The sequence below is a fragment of the Natator depressus genome, chromosome 1 (assembly GCF_965152275.1).
Source record: "Natator depressus isolate rNatDep1 chromosome 1, rNatDep2.hap1, whole genome shotgun sequence".
NCBI lineage: Eukaryota > Metazoa > Chordata > Testudines > Cheloniidae > Natator > Natator depressus.
In genome coordinates, this window is record NC_134234.1 from 106,864,012 (window position 1) to 106,886,587 (window position 22,576).

Consider the following 22,576-nt stretch of genomic DNA (forward strand, 5'->3'; position numbering starts at 1 on the left):
TTCATCTCCTTGCCTGTTTTCCCTGCTAACTGTGGGCAGATGTTAATTACTGCTGTCTGGGGAACTGCTTTGACCTGGGGACTGGTTATGGGTAATACAGTTTTTACCTATAGGTCACTGTTTTAAATTCTGCTCTAGTCAGCAATAACTGAAAGTTGCTGTCGCATGACTGCTGTTCAAAGCTCATGGTTGTCTCAGTTCAATTCTTCATAGGTCCAGGGTTCATGTAACTTTAAAGAGAAAATAAAACTCACTCACACAACTATTGCGATTGACAATAGCTGGCAATCTCAGAAGAGAAATTAAGGCCTGAATGGAAAAGGAGAATTAACAACACTTTCCCTCTTCAGATTATTTCTCTGGATCACAACTGCAAGTCGGGACAGCTTGTGGGACAGCTTCCATTGCCATTGTCAGTAGAATCACAGAAATCTTCACTCTGTTCTCAAGAATACATTTTTCTAGTGTTGTGTCTAGCCTAGATGCAAACATTCCAATAGATGGGGCTTCCCATAATGTCCATGTACTGTGGACAAACAAGGCACCTCAGTTTCCAGTTTTGTCAATTCTGTACCTCCCCACATATTAATATAAGAAACATCTAGGCACTGTATCAGAGTCTAGTCCAAACTTCAAATAAAGGCAATATTTAAAATATCTGTCCAGTTTTTAGAAAACAAATAGGTTACAGCTATGAAAATTATATGGAATGTAATAGGAAATTCTAAACTTTCTGTTTAGGTTTAACTATTCTGTCAAATTTAATGGAGAATTAAATTAGTGTTACAGAATTCTACAGGATGCTTCCACAAAACTATAGACAGCATAGAACTCTTCCATCAAAGATATTTTTTATTATTTATTTTGCCATATGGGTGAAGAAAATATCTTTCATCTAAACTTTAGTAAGATAGAACACTGTATTCTGTAAACTGTGTAGTAATTGATAAATCAAAATATTTACTGAATTTCAGAATGTGAGAGATTTCAATCCTGGTCCTCAAGCACAATTCTAAGTGTCTAATTGATTACTAAATGCTATCAAGGTCTCTCTGACATCACTATTAAAATATTTTTGCTTTTAAGAAATTAAAATGACTATCACTACATACATAAAATATTATTCCATGTTTGCTAGTGTAAACTAATTATGGTTGCCAATTGCCAGTTTATCCAGTTGTTTTTAATCTCATTTCCTTTTTAAGAACTCCAGTTTAGCTTACATTTTCAAAGGAGAAGTATGATTTGGATACTGAGGCATTCCAGCAGGGATAGTCAACAGGCAGACCATGGACTATATCTGGACTACCAGATGCTTTTGAAAGGACCCTGAAATCTTTTTATTTACTTCATCATTTTTTTAATTATTTTCTATGGAGTCTGGACCTTGACTATACCTTGACCAAGAAATTTAGACTTTGACAAAAAATAGCTGACTATCCCGGCATTACAGCAACAGTTCCTGATCAACAATTCAGAATCTTAGAGACTAACCAATTTATTTGAGCATAAGCTTTCGTGAGCTACAGCTCATTTCATCGGATGCATACTGTGAAAAATACAGAAGATGTTTTTATACACACAGACCATGAAAAAATGGGTGTTTATCACGACAAAAGGTTTTCCTGCTGGCAGGAGAGTGGGGTGGGAGGAGAGAAAACCTTTTGTCATGATAAACACCCATTTTTTCATGGTCTGTGTGTACAAAAACATCTTCTGTATTTTCCACAGTATGCATCCGATGAAGTGAGCTCTAGCTCACGAAAGCTTATGCTCAAATAAATTGGTTAGTCTCTAAGGTGCCACAAGTACTCCTTTTCTTTTTGCGAATACAGACTAACACGGCTGTTACTCTGAAATTCAGAATCAGTGTCTTCTCTTGGACTTGCTTAGATTTTTCTTACATTTACTTCAAAGCATTTTCTCAAATGCCTTTGAAAAGACACATATCCCTTTGTAATGTAAGGAAACTGTTAAATCAGATTTAATCATTGTTTGTTTGTTTTTTGTATTTCACAAAGAAAAGTAACAAGGATCTTTTTATATGCTGTCTTGGTAGCTCAAGGCTCTGCACAGCACTAAGACAACTTCTGTGGCTGCTGGATCAGTCTCTTCAAGCATTATTGACTACTCAACCTTGGATGCTGCTTTCTATTCCACAAATGTATTTCCTTCCATGGAATGTGGTCTGCATTCTGCCCCGCCCAATTGCTATATTCAGCCTACATCCTTATACATGGGGCAGGAGCAAGGGTTTCCCTTACTTGGCTGACCAATATTAGTAAACAGGGAGGGAATAAATTTTAAATGGTACATTGGATCCCAAGCTGAGCTCTAAAATAGAGGGTTTCCTCTTGGCTATCAGTCACAGAGGATAAATATGCTGGTTGGCAAGAGAATTCTCCTGGCTGACCACTGTAAAGGGATGTGAAGACCCATCCTGTGGCAAAGAAGGAGGGAGTAAACTTCAAGGAAACCTGTGCTCAGGGCTGGATTTAGGGGCAGGCTACCCAGGCAACGACCTGGGGTGCTGGGCTTGTGGGGGTGCCAGGCTCAGGATGCTGTTTTTGTTGTTACTGACAGAAGGGAAAATAGAATGTTTGAAGTAAAATATTTGTTATTCTGTATGTGGATTCATTTTTCACTAACCTCCTAGAATGTTCTGAACCTTTGTAGAATCTCGTGGAACCGTCCAGACTTTCTGAGAACTACATCTTCCTCGAACCTCCTAGAATGTGGTCAGCCATGCCCCCATAGGTATAAAAGGGGTGGTGTGTTGCCATCAGTCAGCAAGATATAAAAATGAACTGAAGTGAGAGCCCAGCTGCGATACTGTGAACCTTGTTTTATTGTGTTACTGTGAAAGTGTATCTGTGTTTTAAGACTTGGAGAGTGTAAGCAGTGACTAATAAAGGACATATTTAACGAGACACCAAGACACTGAGACACCAGAGATATCCTATTGAACCCCTAGCTACGAAACAATATAAAAGTTTCTGTAAGCTTAGAGGAAACTATTTTTTATTTGATTCTATATGGCATGAATAAATAGAGATTTACAGATCCTAGCATGCAAATGTATGGTCTTATATGACAGGGATATATCTTGCATGCAAATTGTGCATCAAAGTCATGAAATGGGCTACAAATGCAAATAAAAATAAGTATCAGAGGGGTAGTTGTGTTAGTCTCTAGCCACAAAAAACAATGGGAAGTCCGGTGACACCTTAAAGACTAACAGAGTTATTTGGGCATAAGCTTTTTATTTTTTATTTTCAAATAAAAATAAGGTATTCAAAAGTATAATACATAGAGGAGGGGGGGGCCAAAGATGCTCCTTGTCTGGGATGCCATTTGGTCCTGGACCAAGGTATGGCGGTAGCGAACCACAATGTAGGAATGCAGTTAAATATAGGAAAGGACTATTGTGCTTAAAATCATGTCAGGTGGTCATGGCTTACTTTAGGATGGACTCTGCATAATTCCTCAGAATAGACAATCCCTTACTGAGAAAGCTAACGCATTCTTGATACTGCAGCAGTGCTTATGGAGTGTAGAGATCCCCAGCATGAAGCCCAGCCCCATGGACTGCATTTTGTGTCTCCTGATTTGACCCTAAATACCAAAATCTACAGCCCTTACTCAAAAGATACTCTCCCTGACCTCCATGGGAGTTTTGCCTGTGCAAGGACTATAAGATTTGCCCCTAAAAGCTTTTATAAAAAGACTAACAGTCGATTTGTTTGCAAGTGATCTTTAGATACAGAAATCAATAAAACCATTTAAAAGATTTCTTCATTAAAACAGACAATACAGTATCCCGCCCATAGTCCTATTTTCCTTCTACAATAAATCAGAAGCGCTCTTTAAAAATTGATGATTTAATTACAAATGCACATAGAAACAATAACAACTTTACTTCAAAACAGATGAAAGAATTGTTAATGCTTCTTTGCACCATGCAGGAGGCAATTCTAACTATTTCTTCTGTAATACAAGGCATTCCAGCTACATACTTTGTCCAGTAAACTCAACAAAATTCTCTAGAACTGTTAATCAACAGTTAATACATTCTGACCAGGAAGTGCAAGGTATTCCGTCAACAGTAGTAGCAACCACAACTTTTCAACATCTTTGTCAAACATTGGACTTAAAAGGGAAGCAGTGTGTTTAGATTACTTCACAGCCAGCCAAAATCTACTAAAAGACTAATTTTCATTTTATAAGTCTACTTTCCTTATGCATAGTTCAAAGTACTTACAAACAGGTTGACCCTGTGAAATACTATCACTGCTACTATACAAATCTGTAGTAAAATAACACAATGGAAGATTAAAATCATTGTTCCAGATTATTGATTGCAAACACCTGCATTTCTTTAGTAGCAAACAGACCACACTAGAAGCACCATTTCCTAAACTTAATGCTTCCTGATTTGCATTTGCAAAACTAGGTTATAAACCTAGAACGGAACGCGAAGTGGGTGGGGGTGATGGGGAGTCACACAAAGGGTTTGTTACATGCATATCTCTAGCACATGCAAAAGGGGATGGGAGGGTACAAAAGCCGCATTTGCTTTTGTCAACATTCCAGTCAGCAATGCATCTGGAATTTTTCTTTCTCACAGTGTTTCAAATTCAACTCGTAACTTAGCCAAGAGATGATGCCTATTTCTCTTGCCTGAGAAAGTGAATGGCTGTGTTTCATTTTTCTTCATGTCCAGATTAGCATACTGTAACTGCTGCATGATGATCTGAACTTTTCAGAGGCACCCTGCTTAACATTGGATATATTTCCAAGGGCCAGGTCCTAATCTTTAAGATCCCTTATGAACTAACACATGGCTATTTTTAGGGCTCAATCCTGCAACAAATTATATCCTCTGTCTTAAAACCATGCAGTGTTTTCAGAGCACAATGTAAACCCCAGCATTTTACATGAGCCTCCTCTTAGTATGAAGATGAAAGCTGAAAAGGTAATCTTCTGTCTGAGAAATAGACAGAGAGGAACAGAGATAAGAATAGAAAATAGAAAAAAAATAGTTTTTCTTTGAAAGGCAGCTGGAATGGGGTGTCCACTCTACACAAGCTATGAGGGGGTTAATGTGGGCCAGAAGGGGCCAATTAATCTTAGATGTGGCACCTAGAAGGGAATGAGGAAGAGGCTACAGGGAGGAGGTCTGTAGTTACTGCAGAGGGAAAGGGAGTTGGCCAGTGACATGGAGGAGATCCAGGAGGAGAGTAAACTGTGGGTTTGTGCTCTGGACCGGGGAGTCTGGCAAGAGGCCGAGAAGGATGAAGCAGCCATGGGGAGCAGAGGAATCTCCAAAGATAGGAAAGGTGACAGAGAGGTGGGGTAGGAAGGAGCCCAGCAAAACAACAACAGGGTCTGAGACTGAGCAGACCTGGGTTGCTAGCAATGTTCCCAATAATTTTTTACATTCACATACAGAATGAATTTTGTTATGTGCACCAATAGGGAGGTGATGTGTTGCGGGGGTGGGACTGAGCGGTTCGGAGTGTGGGAGGGAGCTCAGGTCTGGGGCCGAGGGTTGGACTGCAGGGGGGTGAGGGCTCCAGCTGAGGGTGTGGGCTCTGGGATAGGGCTGGGGATGAGGGGTTTGGGATGCAGGCTGCCCCAGGGCTGCGGTGGGGGGAGAGGAATCCCCCCAGCCTTCTCTCGCTGCAGCAGCCCTGGGCTGGGGGAGAGGAGCCTTTCCCCGCTGTATGCCTGCATTGCCCTTGATAGCCTGCTGCGCAGCCATGCAGCTTAGAGAGAACTTAGGTTACTAGTGATCATATCCCTGAGCTGGAACCTGGAGTAGATGGCAAGGCTGGATTCCCCTACCAACCACTGGGAAAGTGACAGACTCTGGAGACCTGGAACACAAGACTGGCTGAAACAGAATCAGACAGCTTGTCCAGTGGGCCTTTGTTATTCTGAAAGGGGGAACTAGTGACTTGGCTGGAGGGCTGAGTAACAAAGCGGGAACACCCTGAGTCATGAAGAGAAGGACCACACACACACCCCGAGCAACTGACAGAAGAGGATGGGTGACAGGGCAAGAGCTAATTTCCAGACACAGCCACAGGGAGGTACCCTTGTGGTGAGTGGACCCCTTTACACAGCTGCAGAATCAAGGAGTATGGCACAGTATGATCCTTTATGGACAAGTTTAATACAACCATTAATTCTGTATTTATTTTTCCAGATTATTATCGTGATGGGAACATTCTTAATGCTTAAAGATCGCCAGCTACTTTGGGGGCACATGACCTCAACAGCCCCTTTCCTCCTTTCCCAAGAGTACCAAGTGGGCTACAGCACTCCGCTGGATTTCCCCATAGCAGTAGCTCTTTAAGAAGGGGCTGACAGAGATAAGAAACCACGGAAGGAAAAAAATAAAATTATGACTTGGAAACAATGCAAGTTAATATGCTGGAAAGGGGGGATATCCAAATACAATTCAATGGATGTGAGAAACATACAAAGCAGTACTGTTGAACAAGGCAAATTAGTAATAACTGACTGCGAATCTGATATGTTTCCAATGTGATATGGCAGCAAAAAAGGCCAGTGTTGTTTGAGGCTGCATATGCAGATACACCACAGAGCAAGAATGTAATAGGCCCTCTCTGTATAGCTATGTGCAACCCCACTTAGGCTATGTCTACACTGTGAACTAGGGATGTAATTCCCCATGCAGAGTAAAACCTGTCTGAAACCAGTGAGTATATACTTGGCACAGCTCAGCTACCCATGTTATACTATGCTGCTATTTATACTCATGCTAGCTCAATAAGGGCTACTGCAAGTATGTGTACATGAGCAGGGGAATCGCACCCATAGCTGGTAGCACAAACGTAGCCTTCATGTGTAGTATGTTCACTTCTAGGCACCTAATTACGTGATCTATTTGAAACACTGGAGGGAATTTAGAGAAGAGCAATGAAAATCAGTAGAGACTGGAGTGACTTCCCCTACCTCCCCTTTTAACCCTTACATGGGTACATAGGAATTTTCACACCGGTTTGCAGCTCTTCCTGTACAAAATATGCTCTCCGTTCCAAACAAACATTTTGGACTGAAATGGGATTGATAAAGGCTAAATGAGTGATATAAGCACAGTTTTAATGAGTCATTTGTGTGAATTTGCACCAAAGCTAATGACTTTTAAGCAACATATTTCCTCTTAATTTGTTCAATACAATTATGGTAGGACTTCTGGTTAATTAGAACTCTTTGAAATAATTCATTTTTTTTATCCCTACCCACATTATTTATCCAGCCGGCTTAGACACAAAAAGGCTGGTCTTGTCAGTCTATGCTGTATCTTTATGGGATTCGCCAAAATTAAAAACATCCACGTTTTGAAAAGCCAGATTAATAATAATTTAGAGGTTTGAGCATAACTAGGGTGGAGTGAAACAGTCACAGGACATCTTTTTTTAGTATGTAACATTTGCCAGCGGCTAAAGGAAACAAAATTATCAGTCTTCTCTATTTTTTTCTTGTTGACTAGACAGGAAGCTGGCAAAATCTGAACTCGTAAAAAAACAGATCATAAAATTTTTATTCTACTGTTTGAACTGCTTATTGTGTTTGGTAAATAAAAACATGTTTCATAACCATACAGGGAAAAGTCTATTTTTTTGTTTACTAACATATTAATTAAACCTATTTTTCTGCTTAAATAACTTTTATAGCACAAACTGAAATACATTTAAAACTGAAGCTGAAAAGCCATTCTGTTCTATAGCAGTTTTGTGAGTGATGGGAAAGACAGAGATATAAAATCAGTCCGTTGTCAAAACCCGCATTCCACATATGGAGGTCAGTGTAAGTACACATATTGATCAAAGCAAGAATATGGCCCTAAATATTTGTACATAGTTTATTTAAAACAAACAAGTTTACTAAAAAGCACAACTATTAGACTTCTTTATGTTTATAAACAATAAAAAGCAGCCATACACAGGCTCCAAACACTCTGCAGTTATTTATACTGTATTTGGTTTGTAATTGTAATCAGTTCACCCATCTATCAAGTCACAGTTCATAACTAAATACTAGCACCCCCATTCATGATCAAAGAAGAGATTAAACAAATGGGCCCTGCACCATGCTCTGAAAGTTGATAAATCTAAGCTAATTCAGACAAGGGCAGGACAGCAATTTCAGAGCTCAAGCACCCTTACAGGGGTCTTCAGGCGGCCTGTGGTCTATTTATATAGCACCAAAAGCGTGCTTAATGCTTAACAAATAATTAGGAAGACAAGATCTGTCATCAGGAGCTAATGGTGTAAAGATGGAGCTGGGACCCAGGAACCCCTTTAAATCAGTTTTGGAAAAGACATTTAACCTCTCTTCCATTAGTTTTCCCATGTGTAAAATGAGGATAGATACCTTTCGCACACTGGTGTAATAAGAATTACTCAGGGACGTCTGTAACGTGCTTTGGAGATAAAATTTATACAGCCGTTTCTATTTTCTAATCATTACTACATTAGGGGGCAAAAAGACGGAAAGTTTAATTCAGGTAAATCAGCAGCATGGCAAATTCCAAAGGGATGTGACATCCTTGCAAATCAAGCACCAGCAGGACTGATCTCTGGCAAGGTGCTTACGATAGTCTGATTTCCAGTGATGGACACAAACTGAGTATACAATCCTGTTGTGCCACTGATGCTTTTGGGGCCAGTGTGATTGCTGGCTGCATAGTAGCTGTCATAAATATAAAGGGAAGGGTAACCACCTTTCTGTATACAGAACTATAAAATCCCTCCTGGCCAGAGGCAAAACCCTTTCACCTGTAAAGGGTTAAGAAGCTAGGATAACCTCGCTGGCACCTGACCAAAATGACCAATGAGGAGACAAGTTACTTTCAAAGCTGGGGGGGGGTCGGGGGGGGACGGGACAAAGGGTCTGTATGTCTGTGTGATGCTTTTGCCATGAACAGATCAGGAATGCTCTTCAGAACTCCTGTAAAAAGTTAGTAAGCAATCTAGCTAGAAATGCATTAGATTTCTTTTGTTTAATGGCTGGTAAAATAGCTGTGCTGAATGGAATGTATATTCCTGTTTTTGTGTCTTTTTGTAACTTAAGGTTTTGCCTAGAGGGATTCTCTATGTTTTGAATCTGATTACCCTGTAAGGTATTTACCATCCTGATTTTACAGAGGTGATTCTTTTACCTTTTCTTTAATTAAAAGTCTTCTTTTAAGAACCTGATTGCTTTTTAATTGTTTTTAAGATCCAAGGGTCTGTGTTCACCTGTACAAATTGGTGAGGATTTTTATCAAGCCTTCCCCAGGAAAGGGGGTGTAGGGCTTGGGGGGATATTTTGGGGGAAGACGTCTCCAAGTGGGCTCTTTCCCTGTTCTTTGTTTAACATGCTTGGTGGTGGCAGCATAGGGTTCAAGAACAAGGCAAAGTTTGTACCTTGAGGAAGTTTTTAACCTAAGCTGGTAAGAATAAGCTTAGGGGGTCTTTCATGCAGATCCCCTCATCTGTACCCTAGAGTTCAGAGTGGGGAAGGAACCTTGACAGTAGCATTCCTTGGTACACACACTTCAGAATGCGATGGTCTTTCATTCTTAGAATATGTTCATACGAAGAAAGCCACTGAAACCAAACCAGTGCTGATGGAGGACAATGCTAGGTTCAGCTTCAAAATCCTCATTTCTGATCTTATCCTGCCCCTGATATGGAGCAACTGATGGAGATGATGAGAATTAAAATAGTAATTTGGTGTTCTTCAGCGTTCCTCGGTGCCCATGTTTCACTTCCATACAACAGAGTTGGTGTAACTGTGGTTTTATAGCTTTGTAGCAAGCTTGATGTCAGGACGTCCCCACGGAGGCCGTTAAAGGGACCAAAACATGGTAGCTGCTGCTATACAAAAATCTGCATTGTGAGCATCCTCCAGCACTTGCTATAATGCTGCCCAAATATTTGACAGCTATTCAATGTCCTGTTTGGACAGGTTAATATTGAAATGATTATAATCTGGAGCTGAAGGCTGATGGTAATGGACATGGATTTAGTTTTATCTGGATTAATAATCAGACCAATATGCGCTGCTTTTTTGCCCAACCAGATCAGCCTTCAGCTACAGTGATTCACCAAACTGATCCAACAAGAAAACGTCATTGGCATATTTTCAATACCTCAAAGCAGAATGGTGTTCAGCTCAACGCCACCAGCAGCTGACTCCTCAAGCTTATCTGTCAACCAATCAGCATCTATATTGAACAACAATGGTGACCGAGCACTGCCTTGCTGAACTCCTGTGAATCTAGGAAACCCTGCTGTGTATCTGCCATTGACTCAAACACAGCTTTACGTTCCATTATAGAGTTCTTTTATTAATAACACTATCTTCCTAGGAATGCTCATCAGATCACACAAACTTGCTCGATGTACTGAATCACAGGCCTGAAGGAAGTTTATAAAAAGTACTGGCATCACTTATTAAATTCAGTCATCTTCTCAAAAAGTTGCATCAGGGTAAACATCTGGTCAACAGTGGAATGACTAGATCTAAAGCCACAGTAGGTACCCGGCCTTTGCATCAAAGTGCATCACTGATTTGAAACATTAATAGGGAAGCAAAGACGTTCCCTGGGACTGACAATAGTGTAATACCCCTGTATTTGCTACAATCAGCCCTATCACCCTTTTTTGAACAGAGGTAGAACAAAAAATTCAGGTAAATGGACTATACCGAGACGGCAACTAACACACATCAGCAATATAGGTCACTCAAATATACAATCAACTCAAAAGTACAATAGAATAATCACTACCTTCTTTTAAGAACTTATTACCTGCATATCCATAATACCCAATGGAAAGTAAGTCTTAACATAGTTTTAATCCTCTCTAACATGACAGTAGATAGTTCATAAGAAAGGATATATCTACTCTGACTCTCCAAGTCATTCTGATATTCAGTGTTTAAAGTTGCCATGGATTTTTATCTTTCTAAGGCCTCTGTCACCTTATATCAGCACTGATATAAGCAGGTGTAGTATGTAAGCAGTTATTGAAAGCTATCAGGTAGGAAAATAGACAGGGTATAAAGAGCTCCACAGATCATCCTTAAAGGAAATATTGTGAGCCAGATTCTCCACTCACACCAATTTTACAATGAATATATTTTCACTGATTTCAATAGAGGCACTTCTGATTTGAGGCCATGTTAGTGAAAGAAGAAACAGGCCCTGTCTCCAGGCCAGTTTTGCTCTGCCCTCTTCTTAAGAGACTCCTGTCGGTCACTCCCAACTCTGTTCATCTAGGATATTACTATTTTAAAAATACTTTTCACTATTTTAATTATTTTGTTCACATTGTTCCAGAATGTTCTGACCAGCTCCTGTTTGTTCCAGATCTTTTACAGAGAATTGACCTGACCAAAGCAATCAATAGTGATGTGGCTGCAAGAATGGATGGGCTTCTGAAGTCTTTTCACCAGACTCCACTGGTAATGATGCATAATGACAAAGCTTCACATGATGCCTCAGGTTACAGAAAACTTCAGGGAACTCAAAGGTGCTGAAGGAGAGAAATGTTCAAGGATCTTTCTGGAGATCCTTCCTGTCCCTTGAGTAAATGAAGACAAAAGGTCCTGGAAATGGATCTCTGGCTAGTTATGTGGTAATGTATAGGATTTTGGTTATGTGGAGCATTGGTGTACCTACTATGAAGAGTGGAGGACTGTACAATTTGGATGCCATCCATCTCAGCAAAAGGGGAACCAATCCTGTAGTGGATAGACTGGCTAAAGTAGTCAGGAGGGTGTTAAACCAAGAAAAAAAGAGGAGGGTGGAAAGGGGGAACAAGTGAGCATTCATTTAGCACAAAATGAGGATGCCAAAAACAAAATGAATCAGGACACTAAGAGGTACAAAGAGAAGAAATTATTTAAATTGCCTATACACCAATGCTCGGAACATGGGTAAGAAACAAGAGGACTTGGAATTACTTGCTTATGAATTTAAATTCAACCTAGTTAGTTGGCTGGAAAGATCCATATGACTGGAATGTTAAAAATACTGGATATAACTTCCTTAGGAAGGATTGAGTGGGAAAACGGGGGGGGGGGGGGTGGGATAGAACTCTATGTCAAAAATAGCATTAACTGTTTCAAAGTCACTAACTCAATGTTCTAATAGATAAAAAACAAGATAGGGTACTCGTTGGTGTCTGCTACAGATCATCAAGTCACCCTAGAGAACAGGAAGACTGGCTCCTTAAGCACCTATCTATAATGTATAGCGGAAAAAACCTGCAGTATCATATGACATGCTGCAAATACTAAAATGCCCTTGGAATTTCTAAAAATTATTTATGACAATTTCCGAACTCAAAAAATTCTGCAGTCAGCATGGGGGAATTCTATATTAGACCTCATCTTGACAAAGAGAAGAATTGATCACAGAACTAAAAGTTAGTAGTTGTTTAGGTTTCACAAAGCTGAAATCAAAGCCAAAGCTTTGGGAGAAAGAATTTAAACAAAAAATTGTGAATGAAACATGTCTACCTGAATCTATTCACTATGGTCCTTCCTCCCGTACATACACAAGTGTAAATTCATGGCAATTGTGCACATGTAAAAGGAAAGCCATCAGATGGTGTGTCTTAGGCAAATTTCTAACCTGGCAGAGCCCATCCTTCTCCAGGCAGTCCCCTTTTACTGGCCTTTTATGGCATGCAGGAGGAGCAGTGGGCCTATTCTGTCCCTGAACCCACAGAGAGAGACATGGATCCCTACGGCAGAACTTGAATGGAAAATTCCAGTAGTATGGATGAGATACTTCCATAAAATCCTGGGCATCTCCTACTTCAACCACGTCACTAATGAAGAGGTCTGCAACATCATCACCCAACACGCTGGGTCATATGAAGACCTCCTGACAACCGTGAAGAAGCACAAGCTGAAGTGGTACGGCCATGTAACAAGAGCATCTGGCCTATGCAAGATCGTGCTCCAAGGGACAGTACAGAGGAAGAGAAGAAGAGGTAGACAGAAGATGAGATGGATTGACAACATAGAAGAGTGGACAGGAATGGACTTTGCGGAAACTCAAGCACTGACACACGATCATCAGGGGTGGAGACAACTGGTTGATTGCTCATCAGTGATGGTGCCCCAATACAGTTATTGGAGTGATGATGATGATGAAAAGGAAAGAACATCATCTCTATGCATGTTAGAAAGACAAAAATTTCATAAAAGGGGAAGCACTTTGTTTGTATTTCAATGTTAAAACTAAACTTGTTTACAAAATACAATTTTATCTTGAGGTTTCGACACATTTGGAGTAAACGTTTTAATTTTTAAAAGCTCCCACATAACCCATTTTTTGTTACTATAAGCAAAACAAACATTGACAATATCGAGTATACATATTTTCAGCAAATATGGTTTCAAAATGATAGTTGTAAGCAAAATCATGCAAAAACTTATCATGATACTTCTTTTTGATGCCAGGACATCTGCAGAAATCATATTAAAAGTTCAGAACATCTCATTCTAAATGTTACGTTTTTGGCAGTATTTTTAATGGACCAGATGTATTCCCAGGTTGCTCTCTAAGAGAGCACACTTTTTTTAACTGCATATCTAATGAGTGGACTTTTAAAAACCATGAATTTAGCTTGTTACAAATTAAAGGAAAACTCATTATAATGTAAATATATTCTAAATCTCCTTATCTATTGTTAAAGTATAGTAAATCATTAACCAAAAGACTCCAATCCTGCAAAGGTATAAGCGTAACTTTATACACATAAATAATCAGGGTTGGATTAATGCACAGGCAAATTAGGCACACGCCTAGGGCTCAAATTTGGGCGGTGGCCATTGTTTTGGTGGATTTGCACACAAACTGAAAGACCCTGACTCACTTGAATGAAAGGTGTTCCAGCCTAGCTCATGGGGTCTCAGTGCCACTCAGGTTTGACCCAGCTGCCCCTTCATCATGACAAAGGAGTGGCCATGCCAAATTTGAGTGAGTGGCATTCAAACCTGGTACACAGGGTCACAGCACTACTCAGGGATGGCCTGTGTGCCCTTCTGTCATGGTGAGCAGCACCCTGAGCAGCAGTAGCAGGATGAGCAGCTGGTCCTGCTCGCCATCCCAACTGAAGCAAATATACTGTATGACTGTTCCTATTAAAATTAGGGATCCAGAAATTTATGTTTGCCTATGGCCCAGTAGCGGGTTAATCCAGCTCTGTGAATAGTGTCATGCAGTGTTGCCAACTCTCACAATTCTTACAATATTTGGTGTTATTTTTTAAAAATGGAATCATGTAATTATAAAAGAATTAAGTTTCTAGGTCTCCTCGCTATGGAGAAAAACTTGAAAATATGATCCCCGAAGACTCCAAAACCCAAAGGCAAATAAAAAGAACTAAAATTTTATTTTAAGTCAATCTCATGACCTTTTGGGGCCTTACTTATGATTTTTGAAAGCTTGCAGCAACACTGTATTGGGAGCTACTTTTGAGTGTTGCTACTCTTGTACTAAACATACATTTTATCCATTGAGCACAAAAAGCTAATCAAATACAAGAATTTAATCTTTTAGGGCAGATTCAGTCCATTTTATAAAACTATTGTGAATATTTTAAACTATTCAAAAGCAATATTAACACTGGTAATATCAGCAGAAGTTCTGCAAGAGACTCAGCAACTTATACTCCTGGGGGAATTCTGCACCACTGCACAATGCAGAATTTTGCAAAAATTAATGATGGGCGCACAGAATTTCCTTTTTTCCCCACAGAAATGGGCTGCAGAGATGCTGATGCCAGTAGAGGATGCTGGACCAGCAGAACCCATCTTGCAAACAGAAGATTAGCCAGGGGGAGTAGAAGGGAACTGGAGAGTTCCCAGCAGCTGCAGTTCTCAGCGTGCCCTGAAGGAAGAAGGCGGTGTCATGCAGGAAACTCTGTGCAAGCCCGGGACCCAGGCAGTTTCTCCCTCTGGATCCCTGGGCTCTAGGAGGGTAGAGGGTGTGTGTGTCTGGGCCGGTGGGCGGGGCCCACAGCTGTGCTCTGTGGGGTGGGGGTGAATGTCTGGGCGGGGCGGCACTGCTAGCCCCTGGGGGTTAGGGGGTATGAGTGTCTGGGCTGGGGGGGGGGCCTGAAGCTGGGCTCTGGGGAGAGGTATGAGTGTCTGGCCCCCTAGTTGGGCTCTGGGAGGGAAGGGGCAGAGAAGCAGGAACTGGGTTGTCATATGGGGTTTCTTTAATTTTCTTTAATATGCCTCCTGGGGGAATATTTTTGTGTGTCTGTATTGTTACAGACATACTTGCTGACAGGTATTTTGAAATAAATTACCAAAATAATTGAAATTGGTATATAGCATTATTTTGACAAATAAAATTTGCAGAATTTTAAAATATTGTGCGCAGATTTTTTTTGGCATACAAGTAAACTTAAATTCACTAGTACTTATTAGAAAGGAGAAATGTATTAAACACAGAGTCCGTACTTTCTCTTTACAATATTAAATATTGCCAGACTAACAGTTGTATGCAATTAGTTGGTTTTCACATAAACTAAGAGATTTTAAGAAACTCCCAATTAAAACAGACAAAACACTGTATCATCATTGAAGTCAGACACACAGATAGAATGTTCAGAAAGGCTGATAAAGAATTGTCACATTTGTCAATCTGGGGGGATGCTTTAACCATTAAGGAAGGTTATCAAACTATGAAACTCCTGATCATCCACATAATGAAAGATAGACTTTTAAGTTAATCTTATCTGTGTGATGCATTTCTCAGTTGCAACCTGCTAACTTTCTTTGTCTCTTTATAAAGGCACTCTCAAAACCTTTTAAATTAATTATTTGTACTTTGGCATTTATCTCTCTGCTACCTTTATCATTCAGTACACTCATGTCTCCCAGCCACTCAGCACTCCGAACTTCAGATAATCTTAACTAAAACGAGCTAGACTTTTAGGTATCTTAAAAGTCAATGTAAATTTTTTTAAAAAAAATAAACAGTGCGAAAACAATTTATAATACAGATAAAAGTAGTAAAGCAGGTAACAAAAATGAATTTAAAGAGTTTTTGATGAACATCAAATATTCATTTGATGTTCATCAAAATATTGCCTGAAATTTTTCACCAAAAATTACCAATTTTTAAACAGCTCTAATGGAATGCAATAAAAGTTACTATGGGTAGATTAACAGTTGATCTAATTTATCATCTTTTCTTTAAAAAAAATCCCATATATTGGGAGTATTCTCACATGAAAAACTTTAAGGTGGAGTTAAGGTTGGCAGGTGGCAAAGAGTGTCCTGTACTCCCTGTGACCTCCCAGAATATGAGAGTTTAATTCTCCACCAGCAAAAAAAAGTAAAAAAAAACAGAAAATACAGCATAAGAATGATACTTCCCATAACATACAGCCTAGCCAACCTGCTCTCAGGATTAATGGTGATGTTTGAGCATGGGTCCACTGGAATGTAGGAAAAAGATTCCCAGTTTAGAATTCTGGTGGACGCCAAATAAATGGTAGCTTGTCTTAGAGACAGGTATGATATTAACTTGCCAATTTCCAAGTTGCATTCCCTTCAGGATCAGAGTTAAAATTGTTTGTTTATGTTGTGTTGTTTTTGGCTTTTCCCCCTCCCTGAACCAAAGAGAAGAGCTCTTTTATAGTTACAAAAGCAGAGCTCAAGAAGTAAAAGTAACTCTCCCCTCAATTTATACGTGTATAGCCCCTTTAAGAAAAACTCACCCCCAAAAAAATACATAGCAATAGGAACAAAGCCTGACTGGCTGCAAAATAAATGCACTTTGGTGAGACTGAAACGTGATCAAAGTGGTCTGTAGTTTCTTTTAACTATCTTTGAAGTGTACCTGTACTTTCATTAAAGAGCCAATTCTTACTCCACAGACTGTAACATCATTACTCCATAGACTGTAACATCATTATTATGACTGTAACATAATATAACATCATTATTAACATCCTCCCAATTCACAAAAAAAAAAAAAAGGTAGCTAGTTTTGTAAACCACCATGATACACACTCTCTCTGGCTCAGCAGATACCACGGGGTACTGAATTTTCAACAAGCTAACTAAGAATGTTGGTGGAGTGGAGCAATATCTTGAGAACACAAGCAAAAGGAAAAATGCAGTAAAAGAGGAAAAGGCTATGGTGAGGTTTTCAAAAATAAGGACCTAAAGTTAGGCTTCAAAATCCTAGTTCAGGCATCTTAAAAAATGTGTTTTGATTTTCAAAAGTGCTGAGCATCCATCACCTCCTACTGATGGAAATGGGAGATGATTGATGCTCAGCATTTTTTAAAATCATGCCATTTATTTAGGTGCCTAAATTTGGGTTTCAGACTCTAATTTTAAGCACCCATTTTTGACAACCATGGCCCACTTCTAATTTTTTGGAAGAATAAGGTTTTGAACAAATGTAAAGGAACATAGTAATGTGGAAAACAAAGTAAGGACAAAAAGTCAGAATATCTTGACTTCTTTAAATCCTCTATGTAGGATCCTGATAGTTGTTTATTCCTAATGCACTTTACATGGATGTAACCTAGTAATTTTATCTCCCACAAGTGGAAAACGCTACTGAATCTACCCCACCCCCCCAAATAAAGCCTGCAATGTGGCCAACATCTCAAGTCACTGCACTAAACAGACACTTTGAAGGGACCCAACTAATCATGACTCTACATTCTGAGTACTTCCAGAGTAAAATCAGATTATAATTTAAATGCTAAGGATATTCTTTTCTTGTGTGAAATTAGTTCAGTAGCCTGAAGTCACGGAAAAGATTTAAATACTATTTTAAAAAATCCTTATTGCCTATATTAAACATGAAGGCAACTGTACTTTGAGCAAAACTGTGGGTCTGCTATTAATCTAATTTATATCATTTTGGGGACATGGAGTCCACATTTCCTCTACTGGGAAAACACAGTACAAAAACAAAAGCTGTGGGAAGAAGGAACCATCAGGAAGTAAGTATCATAAAAGATTGTTCTGTTTTACTCATTAAGGATACCAGACTTCTTCCTTTAATCTTATTTCTTACCTTCTTCCTGTGACATGGTTGCGTCATTATTTTGTATAGAAGTTCTAACTTTGCAAAAATGTATAAGTTGTTTTATATATTGATGAAACAGTAATGACAAAGTCATTAAATATTACATACAAATTATAAAAAAAATTGATCCCTCCCATCTGAATATTTCAGTGGTTAAGACTAAAAATTAATCAAACTCTCCTCTCTCTTTAAAAATGTTGTCTAGTCTCAAATCCACAGAAATGAATCCTCAAACACAATAATAATGAATAATAAAAGAAACTATGTTTCCTCCCTCATCCCGATACGATTTATGTACTATCATCTTTCTAGTCTTTTTTTTTCCTTAGAAGTGCTGTATTATATCTTTTAGTCCTTTACATCTCACAAAATCAGAGGAGTTTTATGAGACAAGTGAGAAAAGGGTCTTGCTTATTTATTTTAGAAAAGCCACCACTGATCTTTGGGCTGCTCACACTAAACAAAAAAAAACTGTTCACCACAAAATAAGCAAAACAAAAGCATACACAACAATTTAGGATGTTCTTTCGAATATCCCTTTCTGATACCTATCTTTTAAATAGCAGAAACAACCTCCTTATCCAAAATTGCTGCTTCCTTATGCTAATTGAGATCTGCTAACTTTCTTTTTTCCCTTGAGTAACATGGGAACTTGTCTGGGTCCTAGCATCCCAGCTCCCAGACAGACATTGCCTTCTTTTACTAGTGAAACTGGGAATTGGGAAGGAACCATGACCACAAGGGCCCATGTTGGGATCTCAAAATGTCTAAACTATCAATCACATGCCTTTTTCTCATCAATCATAGCCTACCTTTCCTCTCTGATATGTTCTTTGCCACAATTATGCATGTTTTTTGTCTGAGCCATTCATATGGGCCATCAGCAAGATTAGTGAGGAGGCATGAGGTGCTGGATTTTCAATCTGCTGTTTTGTCTGATTGGGATGATGGTACTTCAGTGCCTCAGCTAGTGTCTATCTGAGAATGGAGCATGAGTGAAATTGTGCTGGCTGAAGCTCAAACCAGATAACATTGGGGTGGTGATGATGATGATGATGATGATGATACGGGAAAAATTCCCCAGACTCCATTTTGTATTTTTTTTTCTTAAACTCCATATTATGTCTCTGAATAAGCAGGAGTCACTTCACCAACTGAAAGCTGCAGGTCACTTACCACTCGATGATATAGGTCACAAGACTAGAGCTGAGCAATCTCTAGGCTGAGCATGCCCAGTGGTGAAAACTGGGGTAGCTACTGAGCTTGTGCAGTACGGGTGAGAGAAAGGTCAGCTAGCTGACTGATCACAGTTCATCCATACTGGTTACAATATGTTCTAAAGGTCAGAGCTGTCAATCATAATTCTGAGGTAACGGTTGGTACTGAGCATGTGCAAATGGGGTAATTCCTTAAGGGTATATAAGGAAGTCCCAATAGGACAGTGTAAATGGTCAGCTGCCAGCAGGCAGAAGTCAGTCAGGATTCGGCACGAAGAGCTGCTGGAAGAACTGCTGGAGACAGGTCGGAGGGCTGACCAAGAGGACTGCAGAGCTGCTGGAAAGACAGTTTAGAATGCTGGGGAGAGCACTATTAAAGACAGCACCTAAAGGAGCAGCCACAACATCAGCAACATTGAAACAAAAATAACTAAGGAACGAAAGGATAGAGCGAAAGAAGCGGCAGGGAGTGAGCTGCAACTGTAACAACAGCAAACCGAGAAACAGAGAAGACTCGGAGAAAGCTCTGTGTGTGTGTGTTTTACCTATGTAGAATTTAAAGTATAAGTTAAGAATAGCAGGCCGTGCTTTGTTGCAAACTTGACATTTGGAGCAAAGCACCCCACTTAGAATCATTTAAACCATTAGTTAATAGTGTTCAAAACTTAGGGGTGATTTTAGACCCCCAGCTGCTGTTTGAAGGCCATATTACAACAGTAACCCAGTCAGATTTTACTATCTGCATCTAACTAGGAGGTTGTGGCCTTTCATTTTGGATGCTGACCATGCCTCCATTATTTAGATCTTTGCCACCTCAAGATCAGACTGTTGCAATGTGCTGTATGTGGGAGGCTACACCTTAAATCCAGAGACTGGAGCTTGTACAGAACCAAGTAGCAGCTCAAAGGGAGCACAAGACACCGGAGCGCTAGGATCTCCACTGGTTGACCATTGGTCACTGGGTGGAGTTCAATGTGTTTGTGGCTATGGCCTATAAAGCCTTTAAATGGCCTGGGGCCAGCCTCCTTAAGGGAATGCCTCTCTCCCAGAGCCACATTGACACAGCTACAGTCAGCAAGGGCATTCAATCTAGATCCCTCTTGTGATAAAATAAAGGCGTAGCTTGCATGGTGTTCTCTGTGAGGGCTCCGAGACTATGGAACTTGCTCCTCTCTTTTGGACCTAATTAGTCTGAGTTTGAGTTTCTGGGCATGCTGTAAAAGATATCTGCTTGATATGATCTCTGGAGCATATGAAAGATATGCTTCCTGGATGACAAAGGGGATAGGCGGCTGTCTGGTTAAGTTCCTGAGGAACTCATGATTTTCATGCTGCTGAGATTTAATCTAATTATATTTATTATATAATTAATTACATCAGGTTGTCTAGAGCCTTGGATAAGCATCTTTGTTATTTTAAATCTAACATATAAATAAATCCAAGCTAGACTATTACAATGTGTGCTGCTTCGGGCTATCCGTGGATCACCAAAGCTTCAGCTGGTGTGAATGCAGCTGCCTGCCAGTTATATCAGAGTAGCTGTTATAAGCAGATGAGCATTTCATGCTCTGCACAGGGTACTTGATCACCTCCAAGTGTAATTTAAAATGCTGGTTATGAACTATAAAATAAACTCCTGAATGATTTGCAACTTATCTACCTGTCAGATAGCATCTCCCAATAGGTCAGTTAAGATTGACTGGGAAGCTCCTGCTGTCAATTCCTAGGGTAGCACTTTGCAGGACTGGTGGTAGAGCATTCTCAATTAAGGGCCCCACTTCAAATCTTCTTTTTCAGTTGGTCCAAGAGATCCCAGGTTTGGCTACTTTTACAGGGTAAGGTGGAGTTGTTTAATCATATTGTAGTCATTAACATTTAGTTATCTTGTTTTTTTAAAGCACTCAAAATAAACTCATGTTTTAAATAAGGTAGCCATTCAGTTGTCTTAAGGTTTTCATATGTGTTCATAGAAATTCATAAGGTGCCCCAATGATATGACAAAGAGTACAACAAAAATTCCCCGATATCTGCTGGAGTACTTAAGTAGACAGGAATATGTAAGAGCTAAGGTTGGTTCAAACACTGTTAATGAGAACCTCATGCACACATAGAGAGAGACAAATGGGGCTCTAAGAAGAGGTTATCAGACTTAGTTTGAATTTACCTTTTTATTTTAAATTAGTATGACAGTCTTGACATTATTTCAGTAGTTTTGGGTGAGCTAATATTCTTTTCATTTACTGTATTTCTCCAAATGGAATATTAGATTTCACACTATTTCACATTACACTGGCTTTTTAAAAAACAATTAACACAGGTTACATGTACTGTTTTTTGAATTCTTAAAATGCACTACAATAATTTAGGAAGAAGTTGATGTATATTACAGAAAAGTATCCACCATAAAGTCTTAGCATTAAAAATCCTTTATTGTAAAAAAAACAAAACAAAAAAAAACACCCACTAGCATTTTTTAGAGGTGCATATGGAGTGAACTGTCAACTAATTTTTGTTTTTTTTTAAATGATCAGTCATATTGAATAGAGTTGTTAAGAGTTTGCCAAGCAAATTTTCACTATGAAAAAAGCAAACATATTTCACATGTATTGTTCCTCTCAAACAAAAAGTCATTCTGTATCTTAAAATTCAGCCCTTCCAAGACAAAAAAAAAAAAAAAAAAGGAGATTCCAGTGACCAGGTACTGAAAACGGATTGTGTTGTAAAGTGACACAGTATTAACTATATTAGTTCAAATGGCACTGTGCAGTTTTCTTAAACATGATCAATCTCTGTTAGTCTGTAGAGTTCTATGACTTCTGGTAGAGTTTCATGAAAAATAACTTTTATAAGAACAAAAGTCATAAATCAGGTCAAATTAATCTGTTGTGGGTATTTAACACACTTCTAACTGGGGCCATATTAGTATGTTGTTCCAACAGCATTATGAGAAGATTAAGATTAGGAAAAAATATGTCTTTAATATACTGGTTTGTTGACAATGTCAGAATTAAGGCTGACCAGCTAGATATGGATGTCATCGGCAAAGTTTATTTTATTTAAAATTTTTGCTTACATCTAATTTTAATGATTGTCCAGTGGGGACAGCAGTCATGTTAAGTTTACACCACCCTACTTCAGTATCTGACTGTATAATTTAAGTCACTTTAGCTAAAATAGTAGACAATACCGAGCAGTCACCATTTAAGTTATTTTTGTTGTGACAGATTTTAAGCTAAGAGATTAAATGTTTTTTTTAAAA

The 22,576-nt window shown here is 39.2% G+C and overlaps 1 protein-coding gene across 1 annotated transcript in view; it reads right to left on the reverse strand.

The window, feature by feature from the left end:
- The window catches only part of COL4A1 (collagen type IV alpha 1 chain), a 213,025-nt gene that overhangs the window by 143,915 nt on the left and 46,534 nt on the right, over nucleotides 1-22,576 (reverse strand). The window lies entirely within an intron of this gene.